Source organism: Thermobia domestica, chromosome 13, assembly GCF_964235325.1.
Source record: "Thermobia domestica chromosome 13, izTheDome1.hap1.1, whole genome shotgun sequence".
Lineage (NCBI taxonomy): Eukaryota > Metazoa > Arthropoda > Insecta > Zygentoma > Lepismatidae > Thermobia > Thermobia domestica.
Window position 1 is genome coordinate 76,862,879 of NC_137466.1, and position 20,704 is coordinate 76,883,582.

Genomic DNA, 20,704 nt, shown 5'->3' on the forward strand with positions numbered 1-20,704 from the left:
GTTCTCTTTTATATATATATATATATATATATATATATATATATATATATATATATATATATATATATATATGGAGAGACAGAGAGTCCTTTCCTTGTTTTTGACGTGGTTAGAGTAAACCAGCTAATCAGTGAGAAAATAGCACTTGTTGTTATGCCGGTAGCTATAATCACCTTTAAAATATATTACACATTCTTGCTTCCTTCATTATATTTGCGCTCCAACTTGCACACTAAGGGGATGTTTTAATGAAATTCTCATTTTCAACGAACTTCTGAATTCTCTTTGTCTTTCTATGTGTGTATCTGCCATTCGTGATTTTTTTTAATTGTGAGCCCTCCATTCGATAAAGCATCAAAAATTATCTGAAATAACCGATGGAATTTTTCGCGTCACTCTTACCGTTCCCAAGATATTGGCCAAGAAGTAGTTCCGATTTCGGGAGATTTAAGAAACCATATCTCGGGAACCGTAAGTCATAGAGAGATGATATTGGTGTTGATCAATACGTAAGAGGATGGTGAACATTTTTAATAGTGGCCATTGGACACCGTTCTCCAGATATTGGCCATAAAAGTTCGGATTTTGGGAGATTTGAGGAGCCATATCTCAGGAACCGTAAGTCATAAAGAAATGATATTTTGCATTTTTTTTTAATGAGCATGCGTCTTTGTAAAACAACATAATCGTATAACGTTTTAACAGAACTCAAATAAAACATGTGGAAAAAATAATACATAAGAAAATTATAAATGTATAGATATATTACAAGAATTGTTTAATGAGTATAATAATAAAGTATACAGAACAATTGCTATAAAGAAATATAATTTCTTTTTTAAGTTCGTTCTGGCCAAGTATATTATAAATAAAGGATCTGCCCATATGTATCTTCATCCTATTAAATCGATGAAGCCAAAAAACAAACGAGCATCGGCACGTCTGATTGGTTACTCTCGTTTCTGCCATCGTCTGATTGGCTACTTTCGGTTCCGCCATGATTGTTGGCTCAAAACATTGCGATGCTATTGGGCGGAGTGGGCAGAGTAGGGGGGGGGCGAAACTGTGACGTATGGCTTCAAGATTTTGTTATAAGGGCAGATCATCTATTTTATAAGATCCTTGGTTCTGGCAATGCTCTTGGAGCATTCTCAACTATTTCTTTTTATTATTATTATTTCAATATTTTTGTTTTACGTGCTTATGCAACATCAAGGTAATGAAGGACGTTAATGTGGACTCCGAACCACGACAGTAGCTTGAATTCAGTGTTGGTGCACAGATCATCATTAAAAATGAAACCTTTCAATATAGACCGTTCTCCACTACCCTCAGTTTTAAATTGAGAAAACAGTTATCATAGAGGCAAAACCTATGTCCATTTGGTACTTCTGTTTATAAGGGTATGGAACATTTATTTCTTTTGTAGAGTACTATGATAACATGGGTCTTTATGTTGTATACACCAAGTTACGGAAAGTTACGGAACATTTATTTCTTTTGTAGAGTACTATGATAACATGGGCCTTTATGTTGTATACACCAACTTACTTACTTCTTAGGTAGTAGTTTAAGATATTTGAAGCACTATATTCTGTAAGAAACTTCTATTATACAGGGCGTTACAAAAATGTTGCACAATATTTTGGAAACAGTTTCCTCACGTCAAAATAAGAACAAAAGTTCATATGGATCCTCCACAGCATTGTTTCTCGACTACAGAAATATTTTGAATATCGCTATATAATATGGGAACGATCTTTACCCCCCCCCCCTCCAATGTTGAAGAAAGATTTCCGCTGTTTCATACATACCTGTCGTTTCTCGTTTCTTTTTGTCCATGTACTCAAAGTCCTGGGCAAGGCTTGCATAATCTATTCGCCATGCGTTTTGCTTTTCAATTCTGTCCTTGAAAGAGTCTGTTATTTTATCCCATATGGAAGGTCTACATTCCACAATTCAATAAGGGTTAAAATATCGAATGGAAAAATTCCTGCCATCTCTAAAAATTTAAGCAAAACTAGAAAGATACGAATGCAATAATACACAACCTTTTCATTCAGTCACTGTAGCTAAACTGCAGAACTCTATCAGGGGGTCGATCCCAGTACAAAGGGGAGAGGGAAAACTTGGATACATAGCTTTGGTCTTTGTTTTCAATTACCATTCCACAAATTATTTTTAAAAAGGGGGGATTTGGGATAGTTTTGGAAATGAGAGAAAAAATCTGCAACAAGTGAAGCATGAAGTCACATCCTTATTGTTGAGATCACAATCAAGAAAATGCCAAATGAGTAACTTGTCCTGGGAGCTTTGGAAAGTGTTTGATTGTGCTGGGTTCGTTTCAAAATAATAATAATTCTAATTTGACTTGTCAACAAATATTCTATTCAATCATTGCTTATTGAGTGGAACCGGGAAAAGTGATCTGCACACAATTCTGATGAAAATAAAAGAAAGTAATAATAATCAGGATTTTTTCCATATGCTTATGTTCACAGTGTATCAAACTTTGAAAATTACGCTTAAATTAATTTCCAGAATGTATTAAAATTTAAAAGCATTAATAGATTTAAAAATATACCATCAAAGAGTGTGTGTGTGAGAGAGAGAGAGAGAGAGAGAGAGAGAGAGAAAGAGCAAAAATAAAAAAAGGAGTGGAAAATAATCAAGAAATTGGTTATCTAAATTTCCTATATTCTATTTGGTAATAGTTATTTAGAGGGAAACCAGTACTCTTCAGACTTCCCACATTTTATATTTATTTAATAAAGGGAATTAGCTACTCCAAAACAGAAACTGTAAAAAAATAATAAGCTGTTCCGAAGTTGTTTATAGGACAAGATAATAATAATAATAATAATATACAATTGTAATAGAAAAAATGGAAACAACAAAATTCCAAAGACAAGAAACGAAACAAAAATACACAGCGCCTTGTCACTCACTCTTTTCATCTAACTCGCTGGCCGGCCGACATTATCGGTGGCGTGTGCATCCAATCATAAGAAAACATTGCCCCCGACAAAATCGGTGTCGGCGATACCGCCGACAGTATCGGGGGCTTGCCCGACAGCATCTGCGTGTCGGAGGATCGGCCGATAATATCCGTGGTGTGTGCAAGCTACGATTTGGATACATTGAAGTCGATTTCACCGCCGACATTATCGGTGGTTCCACCGATATTATCGTTGTCGTGTGCAAACGCACTTAGTCACTGGTTATGTATGTGTGCATAACCCACGCAAATGCACATGTGCACATATACGGGTTATGTATGTGTGCTTCATCCACGCAAATTCATGTGTACGGCTTATGCACGGGTTATGTGTTCATCATCCACACAAATGCACATGTGCACATGTACGGCGTATGCATGGATAGTGCACATGTATCATACACGTACGTGTTGTCTGGGATCATGTATCTGAGGCGGGAAAATCCCGAAGAAAGGGATTTTTTGGTTAAAATATCCCCTTTTTAATCTTTTTGCCCCTCTGGATCCCCCCTGTGTTAACGCAGGGATCTGAAAAAATCTGATAAATACTATTCGGTGGACTGAATGTTTGTGCAAAATTTCAATCTTCTAGGTGCAAAAGTAAGCCCGCCAAAAAATAATGAAAATAGGCCTAACAAAAAATATTTTTTTAAAGTTATAACGTCCTCACCTCCTATGTCTCGAAGCAGGAAAGAGTGAAACCAATCAAACCATACGCAGTGCTTAAAGTGACATCAGATGAGGTGAAGGTATGGCACAATTATGACCATTTAGAGCAGTAATTTCGACATAACCCTAAAGAGCATCTCTACTCCTGACATTTTTGCACCATTTTTGACGTGAAAATCTATAGGAAGAGAGAGAGAGAGAGAGAGAGAGAGAGAGAGAGGACAAATATGTCAATGTTTTACTCCCTAGTATCATCAGCTTAGTATTCAATGAATATTGTTTTCCGTTGTATTCCTTTGTATTCCACTAGTATTTAACGATTCTTTCCCATCTCATTTCCATTTTCAAAAGCTTCTTCTGGTCTCGTCTCGTCTCGTGATCAACACCAGTTTTCTTATAATTGTGAACACAGAAGTCCAGACAATGTGAAAAGAATAATTTTGAATTAAAAAAAAAACTCCTGTCAATGACAGGGGCGGATCCAGGTTAAATATCTTAGGCGAGTGGTAAGATAGTTAGATATTTTTGAGGGGGTGAAATTGCTCACCGAAATGTTGATAAAAATAAGAGAAGAAATTCTGTCATTGAATAGAGTGATAGGGAATTGTTATTTACTTTCGAAGTAGCAGCAACGAAATATTTGATAGTACAAACATATTTGTTGACTCAATGCTAACATCGTATTTATTTCTACGTGTAAACTCTGTTGTCTTCTGCACGCAAATTACAATTTAAATAAGTTATTTTTACCGGTATGCCATACCGGCCGCTTTTCGAACTTTCGGATGCATAACCGGCTCATACCGCCTCACTTTAAGCACTGACCATACGTAACATGTTCTACAATGCCTTTAGACTTGAAAAAATGAAGTAAAAAGCTTTATTGGTTCTTTTTTAATCGAATAATGAAGACATTACTTTAGTACCTAAAAATAGATACTAGAGCCCCATAATCTTGCGAGCCCTCCATAGAAAAGAAAGAAGCCCTCACAAATGGTAGATACTTTGACGAGGTTGTGGAGCTTTAAACCAACTTCTGCCTGCATCAATATGCTTAATTTGCTATAAACAATAATAATAATAAAATTATTTTCTTTTCAGGTAAAGATTTTTTTTTTTTACCAATATTTATCCTGTTTATTAATGAGAACACAGCAGAAGAAAAAGAAAGGTATTGAAAAATTAGAAGACCGAACTATAACTCTTGAGAGAAAAAAAAAAAAAGAAACTAAGAAACCACAAGAAGATTAAGAGCAGAGAAACAAAAATACACTCTATCAGATCTGAGACAGTTGCACTATCCGGTAAAAATGAAAAAAAGGATTGGAATATCCAATTAATTTCTTAATCAATTAAGGAGTGTATTTATGATTGAAGTTCAGGAGATCAGAGATCGAAAATAGGCTTATAATTTTCAGTTTATTTTATTTTATTTTCTTATTCTTTTAAATATTTAAGTTATCATTAGTTAGTTGAATTGGGTTAGAATTGAAGTATATAATAGCTGTAAACAGTAAGTAGTATATTCTCAATATTAAAAGTCGTTTTAAAGGTGATATTTGAAGGATTGAAAAATACTACTTTGACTTTGAGTAGTGATAAGTTTGACATACTTATGTTATGAATTAATCTAATTATCCTATTGGAACTAATTATTAATTAGGTATTCATCTGGAACTGAACATACAATATCTAAGTTTTAGCTAGATGATATTTCAAACTCCACAATATATACTTTTTTTCTAAATCATAGATTTAAAAAAAACTGAAGCACAAACAACTATGGAGTTTACATAACAAACGACAAAAATGCTATAGTAAATGAAATATGACGGATGATGACTTTGATCGAAAGTCAATTTCAATTTTAGGTACCGTACAGAATTTAAGTATTATTCTAGTTTACTTCAGCCCTTCCCACTGGTTTTAGTACAATCGGTCAAAAATACGTCTAGGGCCGCAAATTATGACATCATAATTAGTTCCTTCACTCAGAGAGGGATAAATAGTAAATTTCGTAGAGTTTAATTTAAAATATTTTTTGGCAGTATAGCAGACCTACCAACTCTCCCGCATTTCGACGTTCACTCCCGCTCTCCCGCAACGAAGTAGCTAACTCCCGCATAGTCGAAATGGTGTAAGGGAAAGTAACAGCTTAACATGCCTTTTCTTAAAAAAAAAAAAAAAAAAATACCATTGAAATTTCAACTAATTTATTTGTCGGCTGAAATAAAGTATACATTGAACCACAATAATAGTGGGTACCTGTTCCCCATCCATAGGCACCTATTCCCGATCATTAGACAATTTTGTGTTGGTCATTCACAGTAGAAATTAATGGATCGAATTTAGGGCCGAGCTCTGTTTACACATGTGCGTGTGTGTGTGTGCGTAAGAGAGAGAGAGAGACAATCAATCCGTCCTCCGTCGGCTGCTACTATTATATAGTTTATATCAAGGTTAATAGAGGTTTATATTTCGAGGAAGTCTCCCGCCTAAAATTCCTCCCAGTTTGGTAGGTCTGGTATAGTTGTAATTTTAACTCTTCAAAGAAAACATTTCTGTGATGCAAAGTATGGGACAGTGATCAATAATAATAATAATAATAATAATAATAATAATAATAATAATAATAATAATAATAATAATAATAATAATAATAATAATAATAATAATAATAATAATAATAATAATAATAATAATACAGTATAACCTCGTTAACACGAACTCGCTTAAGCCGAACACTTGGTTAGGACGAACAAAATTTCGGTCCCGGCATCGCTGTACGTTATCTTATAGGAAGTTTTATCGGTTAACACGAATTTCGGTTAGCACGAATTACGAACTAATTTTTAGTCCCTTGAGTCAGTAGTTTTCATTTAACACGAACTTTCAGTCTTTGTTGTTGTTGTTTTTTTTTTTTTTTTTTCAGATCATTTTTCTTATTTCAGATTTCACTTCGGATCAGTTTTTGTCATGCAGTATTTATACAGACGAAAATTGCCTTGTAAATAAGAGAAAAACCAGAAACAGGTATCTTTCCTCACTTATGAGGTGTTGATTCTGTTCTCCGTCATGCGCTAAACATGCAGGTGCTTGGCAGACGAGCTGGCGACAGCTCGAGACAAAACATATTCTCTCCCCTGTAACTCCAAACTGGTGACAGCAGTCATAAATACCTTTCCGTTAGTAGCGGTACCCAACCTGCTAGCGGAGTTATCAATTTTATAACTTGACCTGGATTTTCTGCGTGGAAACTTTTTTTTTTTTTTTTTTTTTTTAATCTTCGAAGATAGGATAATAAGGTTACTCTAGTGTTTTCACTTTTCAGAGGACGGTACCAAGACCGAAACTAGTCTCGATCTCGATCTTAATTCGAATTTGAGACCGAGCCGTGCTTTTCAAAATCGAGACGAGACCGAAACTCTCAGTCTCTTCTCGATACAATTCTGTGGATGGTATCTAGACGGAGAATAGTCTTGGTCTCGCCTCGAATTTGGAACCGAGACTACTCAGTCTCATCTCGATACCATCTCTAGTGTTTTCTATGACATACATAATATACTGTACTGTGTGTTTCAGATGTAAAGCATCACGGGCAGTGGCCAATGGAGCACGAAATTCCGCGCGGTGTTGCCGGATTTCGGACTCCCCTTTCCCTTCTCGCTCTTCCTCCAGTTGAGATTATGACACATACCTTGGCAACATTATTCACAATGTAAATGTACTATTCCAGCAAACTCAAGAATTTTGACTGTGCATCCTAGAAGTATATATAGCAACTAAATTATTTACATGTTAACTTTTCCAGTGGAAATGCTAAACACTTGTCTTCAACACTACTTTCACTATCATCTATGTCAGTTAATATTTCGTCTTTGTCTGAATCTGAGTCTTGTAAATTTATTTTTATGGGTTCCAGAAACTGTAAACACAAAAAATAATTCTTCGAGCTTGACTTCGTAGCACTTGAAAGAAAGAAAGAATAAAAAAGGAAGACAGAAAATAAAACTTGTGCTGTACTCGGTTTGCTTAAAGACATTGTCAACTACATTTTGGAGAATAAACGAACTACCACGAAAGAAAGCAACGAGACACTGATGAATTCTCTTAAGTTAGTTCCTACACAACTAGCCTCTTTGTTGGTGTAGGTGCCACGAAAGTAATCCATATGATTCCTAAGCAACTCGATATGCTCGAGTTTGTTTTGGGTTACGATAATTTATGACACCATTCAGACGCCTGATGCTTTTGATTCCCTTATAGAGGAGAAAAGATGGTGTTAAAAGTCGCACATAATAAGGCAGTGGAACGTGAAGAAAAAAAAGAAACAGAAAACATACTGCGTTCCTTCTGTCGAAGAAGAAAGGCTCTATCTTGAAGTAAATTTCAAAACAAATTACAAACTTCCCATGCTTTATTCTTACGATGTTAGGCATATATACAGTATATGAATCAGATTGCAAAGGTATGTAGCCACGGGGGAAAAGGGGGCTCTGCCTTTCCGAACTATTTCCAGCTCCAAAATAAGGTTCGTCTGGTATATGTTTAATAAACTTATTTAACAGTTAATGCAAATGAAGGACTTTATAATAAAATATGAAAATTTTAAAAAAATCAATCATCATCAATACGGTTTCTATACCTAATTGAAGCAACTAAAATTAATCATATGCTTTATATTCTCAGTTCCCTAACTGGGTGCACTGTGAACTCACTACTATATTATTGCATAATAATATCGGAGTTAATATTTTTTCGAGTTTTTTTTTCCTTTAGTATTTTAATCTACACAAACACAAAGTCAGATAAACAGACTGCTATAAACAGCATTTATTTTCTTATGAATAGCTTATTGATTCATCTTTTACACTCCGGTTTTTAACTTCAGTAATGTCAAGATTCGTCTTTTGATAAGGAAGCATTGTGAAAATATAATATGCGCATAATGTGTATGTATGTATGGTGAGTTAAAATGCTTTCATATTGTGAAAGAGGTAATTTGTTTTGCTTTTAATATGTGAAAAGCTTGCCTCTCCCTGAAAGTAATATTCTCCTAGAACAACCTGCTGGCTACATCCCTGATTATCCTGTAATAAAAATTGTGAGTTCTATTTGCAAATCGAAACAAAATCCACTGGAAATTAGACGCGGGACTCAACGCTCGTTTTACTAATTGTTTTATATGGAAACCTTTCAAAGCGCCTATCATGACAACCAGTTGACATAGAAAGATGTAGTTTTCACGTATTTGTTCGTAATTCTTTTCTCTACTTGGTAAAGTGAGCAGTTAATGTGCTAGTACAATATTTCTAAGTAGCGCCTGTGATATTGTCAAAATTCGCAGTAGCGCGAGAAGACAGCGTGCATAACTGCTTGTCGCGAACTGTCAACACCGCTCAATGCCAATTGGACGCCGTGTGAAGCCAACTCAAGGCCATGTCGTTTCTCATCTGAAATCTGCTATAGTGATATATATAGTCTGTATACTGTAGTGCGTATGTATGAGGAAAATGTATTCAAATAATAAAATTTGGGTCCCCGGTTAACACGATTTTTTTTAACAGGAACTCCTGATTTTTCAGTCCCTTGTAATTCGTGTTAACCGGGGTTTACTGTAATAATAATAATAATAATAATAATAATAATAATAATAATAATAATAATAATAATAATAATAATAATAATAATAATAATAATAATACAGTGCAACCTTAATATAACGTACCTCAATATAAAGACTTCCTCGATTTAACAAATTCTTCGTAATCCCCTTGAATTGTCCATAAGAGTCAACGTAAAATATACCTTTACATTGCGAACATTTTTTGCGAACAACCTCTTTATAACGAATTTTTAACTATCAAGAAAAAGTATAAATACCTTTAATTAACGAGTTTTATCAACCCAAAACCTTTATATAAATTCCCACCAATGTATGACTCTTAATCTCATAGTATGTGATTCATGTCGCGACAGGTTTTGACGCGCTTTTGTTCGTAAAACATTGTTGTTTGATGGAAAGTAATGTGAACACTGCTGCTCGTCACTATTGTTAAAGATTCAAGTTGAAATGGCTCAGAAACGTAAAGGTGTTCCTTATCGATCGCAGAAAAGCGAAACATCATTAATTATGTTGACAAAAATCCTATGACGAAAAATTAGACATAGCTAATAAGTTCGGGATTCCCGCAAGTACATTAGCTACAATTTTAAAATTTAAAGATATGGTAAGTTTTCAGAAGAAAGTGGTTTGCCTGTAAACAGTAGAAGATTAAAATCATGTGAGTTCAAAGACGTAGAGGAATGTGTGTTGAAGTGGTTAAAACAGTGCCGAGACAAAAAGGTCACAATTGGAGGCCCTATCCTTCAGGAAAAGGCTCAGCAGTTTGCAGTAGAATTGGGATATGCAAAGTTCCGTGCTAGCAACTGGTGGCTTCAAAATTTCAAAAAACGAAACGACATTGTTTTTCGAAAAATTTGTGGTGAAAGTGGTAGGGTTAATGAAAAAGTATGTGATGATTGGAAAGACAAACTGGCAGAGCTGACCGCCGGATACGATCCCGAAGACATCTTTAACGCCGATGAAACTGGATTTTTCTATAAATGTTTACCTGAGAAAACCTTATCATTCAAAGGCGATGAATGTAATGGCGGAAAAAAAAAACAGCAAACTTCGCTTAACAGTACTGCTGGGAACAAATTGTACTGGGACCTACAAACTTAAGCCACTCATCATCGGAAAATATCAAAACCCGCGATGTTTTAAAAGTGTCAATAATCTGCCAACAGATTACATGTCCGAAGAGGAGGAAGACGACTTACCACTCGCAGAACTTGCTACGACCTGGCAAAGAGTTCAAGAAGAATTGCACTTTCAAGAGACTGAGTTCGAAGACTTCGTTACCTTTGATAATGATTTAGCCGTCTGTGGAGAACTAACTGATGCTGCGGTTACTAATGCAGAAGCGGATGAAGACGAGGAAGAAGGGGGTGAAATTGATGAGCATAACTTCACAATAAAAGATGCTTATAATGCTTTAAATATAATAAAATCTGTTTTTCTCAAAAAGGGAGGTTTGAGTGACGATGTAGTCAAATCCACCATGAAATTGGATTGCGCTTTGGATAACTCTTAACGGGGGTAAACAGACAACTATTTATGACTTTTTTCTAATCAAGATGAACAAAATTGAAATTAAGCTTCTATAACCACATTGTTGATTCTTTACCTTTAATTCGTGAGTTTTGTTGTAGTGCATGGAGTTAGTGTCAGAAACCACCAAAATATTTCACTTCCGGCTACCAGTCTGCAATTTTACACAGTTCTTATATGTACACCTTGTCTCAAAAAGGTTGAGCGCATTCTTTATTGGTGTTTTGAGGCAAAAAGTTTTTAAGTCCAGCTTCGGGTATCTTCGGGAAAAAGTAAACCAGGTTCGAACCTCCAAGCCAGCCTTTGTAATCGGGAAAAAGTTTGCAGATGTGTTTTTCTTCTTTTAAATATAATAAGACTTGTTACCAAGTGTAGAAAAAAAGCAACATTGATTGAAATATTTAATGATACAATATTTCGAAACTTTGTATTAATGTCAGCAAATGTTTGTTTGTCATTTAGCTCTCCATACGTGATGGAACATTTAGATACGTAAACGAATCTTTCCATATGTAAAAGAATGCTCAAAGTTAAGACAGAACATAATTATCGCCTAAGTACTAAAATAATAGTCAAAGTAGAACAAAAACAGCGATTCTAGTGGGTATGAATGTCATAATTTTCTTGAGAACCGTTATACATCGCTAAAAGTACCTTAGCAGAAGTCTTTGTGTTAGCTCACTGGTAAGCTGTTGGATTTCAAATCATAAGGTTGTGAGTTCGAATCCCTTCTGGGTCAATGCTGTTTTAAAATTATATTTTCCGCAATGCATGAAAAATTATATAAAATAATGACATTAAATACATCAGTTGTATATATATAACATAATAATTGCAGAATGTAGTAATTATTATGTTTAAAATATAAAATCTGAGATAATTTTCACAGTAGGTCGGTATTATATATGAGGATGTAAATACAAGTTAAGAAACTCGTTCAATAGCAATAAATAAATCATGTAGTGTATTTATTTGCAGCTATTTGTCATATAGACAGTAATTCTCAACATTCATAATATAGAATGTCATTTATGTTCTTGAAAAGTTATTCGATGCATAAACAGAGGGTATAAACAGAGAATCCAAAGTCGGAACGCTCGCAAAAAAATTCATGAACCCCAAAGGTCACGTGAGCAGACTGGAATTGTCCTTATGAAGCATGCCACAGCAGAAAGTCTTTACATAGATTTTCAATTCAATTCCTGATATATGCTTTTGCAATGTGGAAGTGGTGATGCCTTGAGTCGCCCTCTCTCGCTCGCTCGCTCGCTCACTCTCTCTCTATTTATACAGAATATAAAAGTGGATTTATGTGTGTGTTTCAACATAATTCTGATATATCTAGAGCAATTTTAACTATATTTCTTACAGTTTGGAAAAAGAGTACTGTCGGGATACATATCAAAAATGCTAGAAACGGGTCGATATTATTATTGAATCCATAGTTTCGTGGTCGCTTAGGTGAATAGCTCTACTTTCAATTCAAGTCCAATTAAGCTCCCATTAGCACCCAGGGTGGTTACGTAGCGACATAAAGATATCGAAATCAACCGATATTAGAATCGAAGTCTTTTGAAGTCTTTAAGTTTTACGTCCCACGGTTATGCCGGTTAGGCTAAAGGAGACGGTGATAATGAGAGATGAGTGAAATGGTGGAATGAAGAAAGTGGGAGGAAACGGGAGAACCCCGAGAAAACCCACGAGCACGGTGTTTGTCCACCACAAAGTCCACACGGCGCGAGCTGGGATCGAACCAAGGACCCCAAGCTCCGGAGGTGAACGCTCTACCACTGAGCCACCGCGCCCCCGATATTAGAATCGAATCGTAAGTTTTCAGCGCCGCTAACAGTGCAGCATTTCCAATTAGTCCACATTAGTCCCATTGCCTAGAGGGCAACATATTTGCAGAGTGCAAATTTTAAAACTTGAATAATATTTTAATTTTTTCCGAATGAAAAAGTTAAAAATCACGAGCAAATATACTATTTCACGAACAATCCTCTTTTACTATTCTAATATGTTTAATAATAGCGTACGAAATGTAATAGTAATTCAGAACATGTTTCACAGTTGTTATTTTTTCTTACATAGTTGTAGCTGTAGCATGTAGTGAGTGGAATTTAACTGTAATAAATTCACTAATTAACCATATTCGAATTAAGTTTTATTTTTAAGTTCGGAATGAAGGGGCGGAGAAATATGGAGTTATTGGGGGCACCGAGCTTTTCTACATTTTACTTTCAAGATCTCCATTTTTCTTTTGTCATTTGTTCCTAATAAAAAAAGTTCAGTCACTTTTGGATTGTCATAGAATAGTAGGAGTTGGATTTTGGGATGCAGCCTGTGAGATTCTAGAGGAGCTAACTGCTTGAAAAAATATTTTTGAATCATCTGTAACATATGAAATAAGGATATGTATCATAAAAAATTGAAAGTAACTATGTCTGCGTAATCATCACGGTCAAATTGCAAAGTCAAATGAATTGACGTTTGGTATATAATCAGGCTCCAATCCCAACTGGGAAGTTATCATACGCGTGTCACTTTCATTATAATACATATCCTTAGGGGGAGTAGAAGTCCGAATTTTTGCGAAAAATTTAGTATCTCACAAGCCGTTCAACTGAGAGCTGAAATTCAGCATATAACTCTTTATTAAAAATAAAGAGAATATGCCCTGGCATTTTTTAAAATTGTCTTTTATGAGCGGGGGGTGCATTTTCTATATATTGGAAATTGGTAGTGGGTTGATTTGTAAAAATAATCGAAAACGATTGATATTAGTTGAGAAAAAAATTGAATAATGCAAACTAAAATTCTTTTTGAATTTTATACCCACTGCTTTCTATTTATAATTGCTGAAGCTGGTGTTTAATATATGGAGCGTTCCGAGCATAAGGCAATCAAGCCATAAAGTTAGAGAAAAATGGCCATAAAGTTTGTATTCTAAACTTAATACATGGGCATTTTCAATTAGTACGGCATGCTTAATTATATAAAAAAATAGTTTCTCTCTCTCTCTCTCTTTTTTTTTTTTTTTTACGTTGTTCTACTTTTCCTTGATTCGAAACTTTTAAATTTCACCCTATTTTCTACTGAAATGTGTCTGTAAGGCAACAAAGAAATAATTACATATGATAAATTTAAATTCATTTTAATTCGGAAGATGAGAAACACTTTGCCATTATATATCGTAAAGGTCAGACCCACCAGTATTGTAACAAAGAGGTGCTTGAGCCAATGACGGTAGAAATTCAAACTCCGATAAGTGATAATTTCACAGTCTTGTTTTATTACAAGTGTAATCTCTTTAGTCAATGGAGAGGAGGACGTGGGTCATCGGTCAGAGTTGATGTCGATGGGTTTTGGTGGGTCGGAGTTGGTCGCAATGGTTCAGAGTGGTTCATAGTTGGTGGTGGGTCAGAGTGGATCACGATGGTTGATGGGTCAGAGTGGGCCAATGGGTCATTTGGGTGGTGGGTCATAGTGGGTCATGGTGGGTCGTGGATCAAATTTTCATTGACCCACACCATCTCTTGTTAAAATTGTACTAAAGATAAGAGGCACCGAAGATGCATGTCGGCTATTATGCTCAAATTTTGCGCATGGATAGTACTCCACCAGAAAGCAATAAATCTGAAACGGTTCACGGCATGACCTCCTAGAACTCGAGATGTAGGGGTTTGTCTGGCTAAATTAAGACGTCAATGATTTATCCTTCAACAACCAAACTTTTTATGATCGTTTCCGTGGGGAAGTCAGAAGAACGCGTGTCTAGTAATCGTAATATTGATAGTTCGCGTCCACCCCGGGGTATTTGTTTTGTGTTTTATTGATTCACCTAAATATAAACAAATCACACATATAGGCATTTTAACATATTTTGGGAGAGTAATTTTGTGGTTCGTTGGCGTTTCATCGCGTCTCTGCCGCTGGTAGTGAAGTTTTCAAAATGGAACTTGGACCATCACGGATCGTCGCTGCGGGGCCACCAATTTCTGGCGAGAGGTTAATAGTTGACCATCTGTAGTCCACCGACGCTTACAGCTTAGGGTAATGAACGATGTCCTTGCCTTGTAGACTTCATGACTACCGACGTCGGCAGTCAACTAGCTTTTAGTATTCCTTTACTAACCATCTATCGTTCATGTTTGTACACGGTGTTGTCATAATAATAATAATAATAATAATAATAATAATAATAATAATAATAATAATAATAATAATAATTATTATTATTATTATTATTATTATTGTTATTATTATTATTATTATTATTATTATTATTATTATTATTATTATTATTATTATTATTTGTAGTAACAGTAGTATAATTGATGATAGAATAATTATTGTCTATGTATTGTCTAGGTAGGACTACACACAGGATTTGGCTCGTTTTGGTTCGACTTGACTCTAATCCGAGTCGAGTTGGAAGATATTTTTCTCGCCGAGTCCAAGAGTAGACCTCAAAGATGTCTGTTTCGAGTCGAGTCGAGTTTCAAAGAAAAGTCGTTCGTGCCCATCCCCACTAATGAGAGCTTAATCGTAGTTAAGCGAAATTGAAAGTCTCACTATTTATCTAAGCGACCCGAAAACTATGAATCTAATATCGATAATTTTCTAGCAATCTTTTATATGTATCCCCCTCCCATTCACCATAGGTAACCCGACAGCACTCTTTTTGAAACTATAAGAAATGTGGTTAAAATTACTCTAGGCCAGTGCTTCTCAATCCAATTCCTATCACGATCCCCTTTTATCACACGCTCTTGCCAGCTACCCTTTTATAATTTGTTTTATAATAAGCTTGTGTGGGATTTTTAACATACCTATTTCTATAATAGTAGAATCCATTTTTTTGTTTATAGTGAACAGTGCCATGAAAAATCATTGCCCGGGGCGAGAGTATAGTACGATGTCACCGTATATATGAGTGACGTCGACAGACTAGCTACGAAGCGCCACCATGGTTGGCACGAAGCTCAATAACATTTTCAAAATAAACCCTACCTTTCCTTAATTTTGAGCACATTTTATTACGTTTTTCCTTCTATTTTACACATGTGCACATGCACTTTCCTAACATGAGTAACACACTTCCTCCGAAATGTGTGGCCCCTTTTTTCGGCGCCCGGCACTGACAGTGGATACAGTAACTGTAATATCTATATTCCCAACGACGAAGGTGCTGGTTCAAGATGGATGTTAAACTCCTTTATTGAAGAGGCCATTAACGTATCCGATCTAAGCCCACAACTTCTTGACCAAATAATAGAATGATCATGCGACAAGTCTTTGCAACTGGTTTTCTGTACGAAGACTTGGACAAGTTCTGCCTGATGAGGAGAGAAGAATATCCTGGTCTGGTGATTGCTGCTTTAAAAGTAATAATTCCATTTGCTATATCGTACTTGTGCGAAAGTGTGTTTTTTTTATGGTAAACATTAAAACAAAGATAAGAAATCGCTTATCAGTTGAAAATGGCTTGATAATGTTCGTCATGAAGATTGAACCGGGCATTGCTGCACTAGTGAAATTATACCATGCTTAGGTATCTCATTAGGTTTTAATTTTAATTGTATTTCAATGTGCAGGTTTTGTTTCATGTGTATTTTTCTATTTTTTCTATATACAGTTCTCATTAGTTTTATATCATACCTCTTTGATTTAAATTCATTTTTAAACAACTCTACTAACTAACTAACTCTATGGCCTATGGAACCCGGAGGTTCAATGCCCCGTTCACAAAAGCTCTCCACTGACTTCTATCCTTAGCCAATTGGATCCAGTTTCTACTTTGTATTCTTATCTCAGCGAGATCCATCTTAATATTGTCCTCCAATCTGCGCCTAGGTCTTCCTAATGGTCGTTTTCCGTTTGGTCTTCCAGTCAAGACTTTGAAAGCGTTTCTACTTTCTTCCATTCTAGCTACATGACCTGCCCACCTAAGCCTCTAGACTTGACGACCCTAACAATGTTGGGTAACCGTATAAATTATGTAGTTCCTCGTTATGAAGTTTCCGCCATTTCCCATTCCCGTTTCTCTTGGGTCCGAATATTCGTCTAAGGATCTTGTTCTCAAATACTTTCAGTCTATGTTCTTCCCTCAGAGTAAGCGACCATGGTTCGCAACCATACAGAACAACAGGCATGATTATCGTTTTGTATATTTTAAGCTTCAAATTTCTCGACAGAATTCGCGACGACAAAAGACTTTGAACCGAATAGTAACACGAATTCTACACCCTTTGAAAATCTTCAGTAGACTTATTTTTTATTGTTCTTTACAGTGTGTATAAAAAATAAAAGTATGCCTATCAGAACAAAATTAAAAATAATATTTAAAAATAATTTCTGGTATTATATTCTAACTATATTTATCTCTCCCGCCTATCTTCGCGATCTCCTAGGTGCCGCGACTCCCAGGTTGAGAAACCCTGCTCTAGGCATACATGAGTTATGATGGAACATACATACATACACTTTTATATGTATAAATGCAGATAAGAGAGAGTTGAGAGAGAGAGCGATTAAGGAATTACCGCTCTCAATCTCTTCACTTTACTTTTGCGATTCGTGAATTTCTTACGTGACAGTTTGGGGCTAGCTAGTTTTTTGTCTTGAACCACGATCCGATTTTCGATATGCTCTACCTAAATGCTGTAATGCGAATATTGAGAAGTTATCTGCGATGAAAGTAGCTGCAAATAAATACATTACATAACTTATTTATTGCTATTACACGATTTTTTAAATTTGTATTCAATATTCACACATAACCACCGACGTTCTGTGAATACCTCAGATGTTATATTTTAAAGATAAGAATTACTTATGTCGTGAAATGATATGAATATATATATTCAACTGATATATACAACTGATGATATGAGTATATATATTCAATTGATATATACAACTGATGATATGAAAACATATATACAACTGATGAATTGTAATGTAACTATTTTACATAATTTTCATGCATTGAGGAAAGTAGAATATCATAAAAGAATCTCACCTGAACGGGTATCAGTAGTAGGGGTCGACGTATATTGCGCCGAGTCAGCAAAAATTTTTGTGACGTCATAGGTCAAAGGTCAATGACCTTGGCCCAGGGTCAATGACCTAGGGGTACCTAGGACCACCCCCTCTAAATTTTGGCAGGGGTACCTTGGCCCACCCCTTAAATTTTGGCAGGGGTATATAGGACCACCCCGCTTAAATTTTGGAAATTGCCAAATCTAAAAATTCGGTGTGGTAGCCTAGGACCATAGTATGTACCTCTATTAGTATTGGGTGTCTATGTCGTTCCCTTTCATGGGTAAAAAATTGCCAAAAATTGAAATTTCGGGGGTTTTTGACCTAATTTATCCCCTTTGATGAGGTGTTATTACCTTATATAGTTATATGGGCGTATACAGGGGTTCATTACCTTTCATAAGACATGGGTATATTAATGCACCCATTGAGAAATTTGGGAGGGGTACCTTGGCCCACCCCTTCAATTTTGGAAATTGCCCAATTTCAACATTTGGTATTATAGTACAGGACCCTAATATGTATTATGATAAATTTGGATGGTCCACCTCGTTTCCTTTTAGGGGTACCAAATTGCCAAAATATAAACGTAAGCAATACGTTGTACCACGTGTTTGGTTTTTGGCTCAATTTATCCCCTTTGATGAGATGTTATTACCTTATATGGTTATATGGTCATGTATAGGGGTCCATTACCTTTCATAACATATGGGTATATTAATGCACCCCTTGAAAAATTTGGGAGGGGTACCTTGGCCCACCCCTTAAATTTTGGAAATTGCCCAATTTCAACATTGGGTATTATAGTACAGGACCCTAATATCTATTATGATAAATTTGGGTGGTCCACCTCATTCCGTTCTAGGGGTACAAAATTGCCAAAAATATAAACGTAAGCAATACGTTATACCACGTGTTTTTTTTGGCTCAATTTATCCCCTTTGATGAGGTGTTATTACCTTATATGGTTATATGGTCATGTATAGGGGTCCATTCCCTTTCATAAGATATGGGTATATTGATGCACCCCTTGAAAAATTTGGGAGGGGCACCTTGGCCCACCCCTTTAATTCTGGAAATTGACCAATTTAAACATTTGGTATTATAGTACTGCACCCTAACATGTATTATGATAAATTTGGGTGGTCCACCTTGTTCCCTTCTAGGGGTACAAATTTGCCAAAATATAAACGTAAGCAATACGTTGTACCACGTGTTTGGTATTTTGGCCCAATTTATTTCCTTGGATGAAGTCCTATTACCTTATATGGTTATGTATAGGGGTCTATTCCCTATCATAAGACATAGGTACATTTGTGCACCCCTTTAAAAATTTGGGAGGGGTACCTTGGCCCACCCCTTAAATTTTGGAAATTGATCATTTTATATATTTGGTATTATAGTACTAGACCCTAACATGTATTATGATAAATTTGGGTGGTCCACCTCGTTTCCTTCTAGGGGTACAAAATTGCCAAAATATAAACGTAAGCAATACGTTATACCATGTGTTTGGTTTTTGGTCGATTTTATCCCCTTTGATGAGGTGTTATTATCCTATTTAGTTATATGGTCATGTATAGGGGTCCATTACCTTTCATAAGATATGGGTATATTTGTGCACCTCGGGAGGGGTACTTTGGCCCACCCCTTAAATTTTGGAAATTGCCCAATTTAAACGTTGGGTATTATAGTACAAGACCCTAATATGCATTATGATAAATTTGGGTGGTCCACCTCGTTCCCTTTTAGGGGTACAAAATTGCCAAAATATAAACGTAAGCATTACGTTGTACCACATGTTTGGTTTTTGACCTAAGTTATCCCCTTGGATGAGGTCCTATTACCTTATATGGTAATGTATAGGTGTTCATTCCCTATCATAAGACATAGGTACATTGATGCACCCCGGGAGGGGATTCGGTATCATAGTACATGACTCAACATGTATCATGATAAATTTGGGTGGTCCACATCGTTCTCTTTTAGGGGTACAAAATTGCTAAAATATAAACATAAGCAATATGTTGTACCATGTGTTTGGTTTTTGGACCAATTTCTCCCCTTTGATGAGGTTTTATTACCTTATATGGTTATATGGTCATGTATATAGGTTCATTTCATATCATAAGATATGGGTACATTGATGCATCCTTTAAAAATTTGGGAGGGGTATCTTGGCTCATCCACTCGGTTTTAGAAATTGTTTAATATAAGCATTTGGTATCATAGTACAGGTCTCCAATATGTACCACTATAAATTTGGATGGTCCACATCGTTCCCTTTCTCATAGGTAAAGAACTACCAAAAATCAAATTTCGGAGGTTATTGACCCCTATTTAGCATGTTATATGGTTTATTACCTTTATATGTTTATGTTCCCTTTTAAATTTGGGGAATTATCAAATAACAAAATTCGGTAAACCTTTTTCTAGGACCCATTGTAGATGTTGGTGTTCCTCTTATGGCCAAATATTCAAAATTTAAAGGTTATTGACCGGCTTTATTATTGAATAAGTACAGGATTTATTACTTTTTTCATAACACACAGGTGTATTTGTGTACCAATCTTAAATTTTGAAAGGGGTACATTTCTTATTGTCATATCAATAATTGGTAATGGTTCTTAAAATTGGATAGTATCTCATTCATTGGGTAAATCATTGTGATCACGTAATCAGTTATTGACCTATGATGGAATTAGGAGTCCAGGACATTGGAACATTGAAACTTTGTAGGATAATTTGAGAATTGCGTCATTGGTTTTGATTATTCCCGCCAAATATAAACGTAAGCAAGACGTTGTACCACGTGATTGACCTTGATGAGGTAGTGT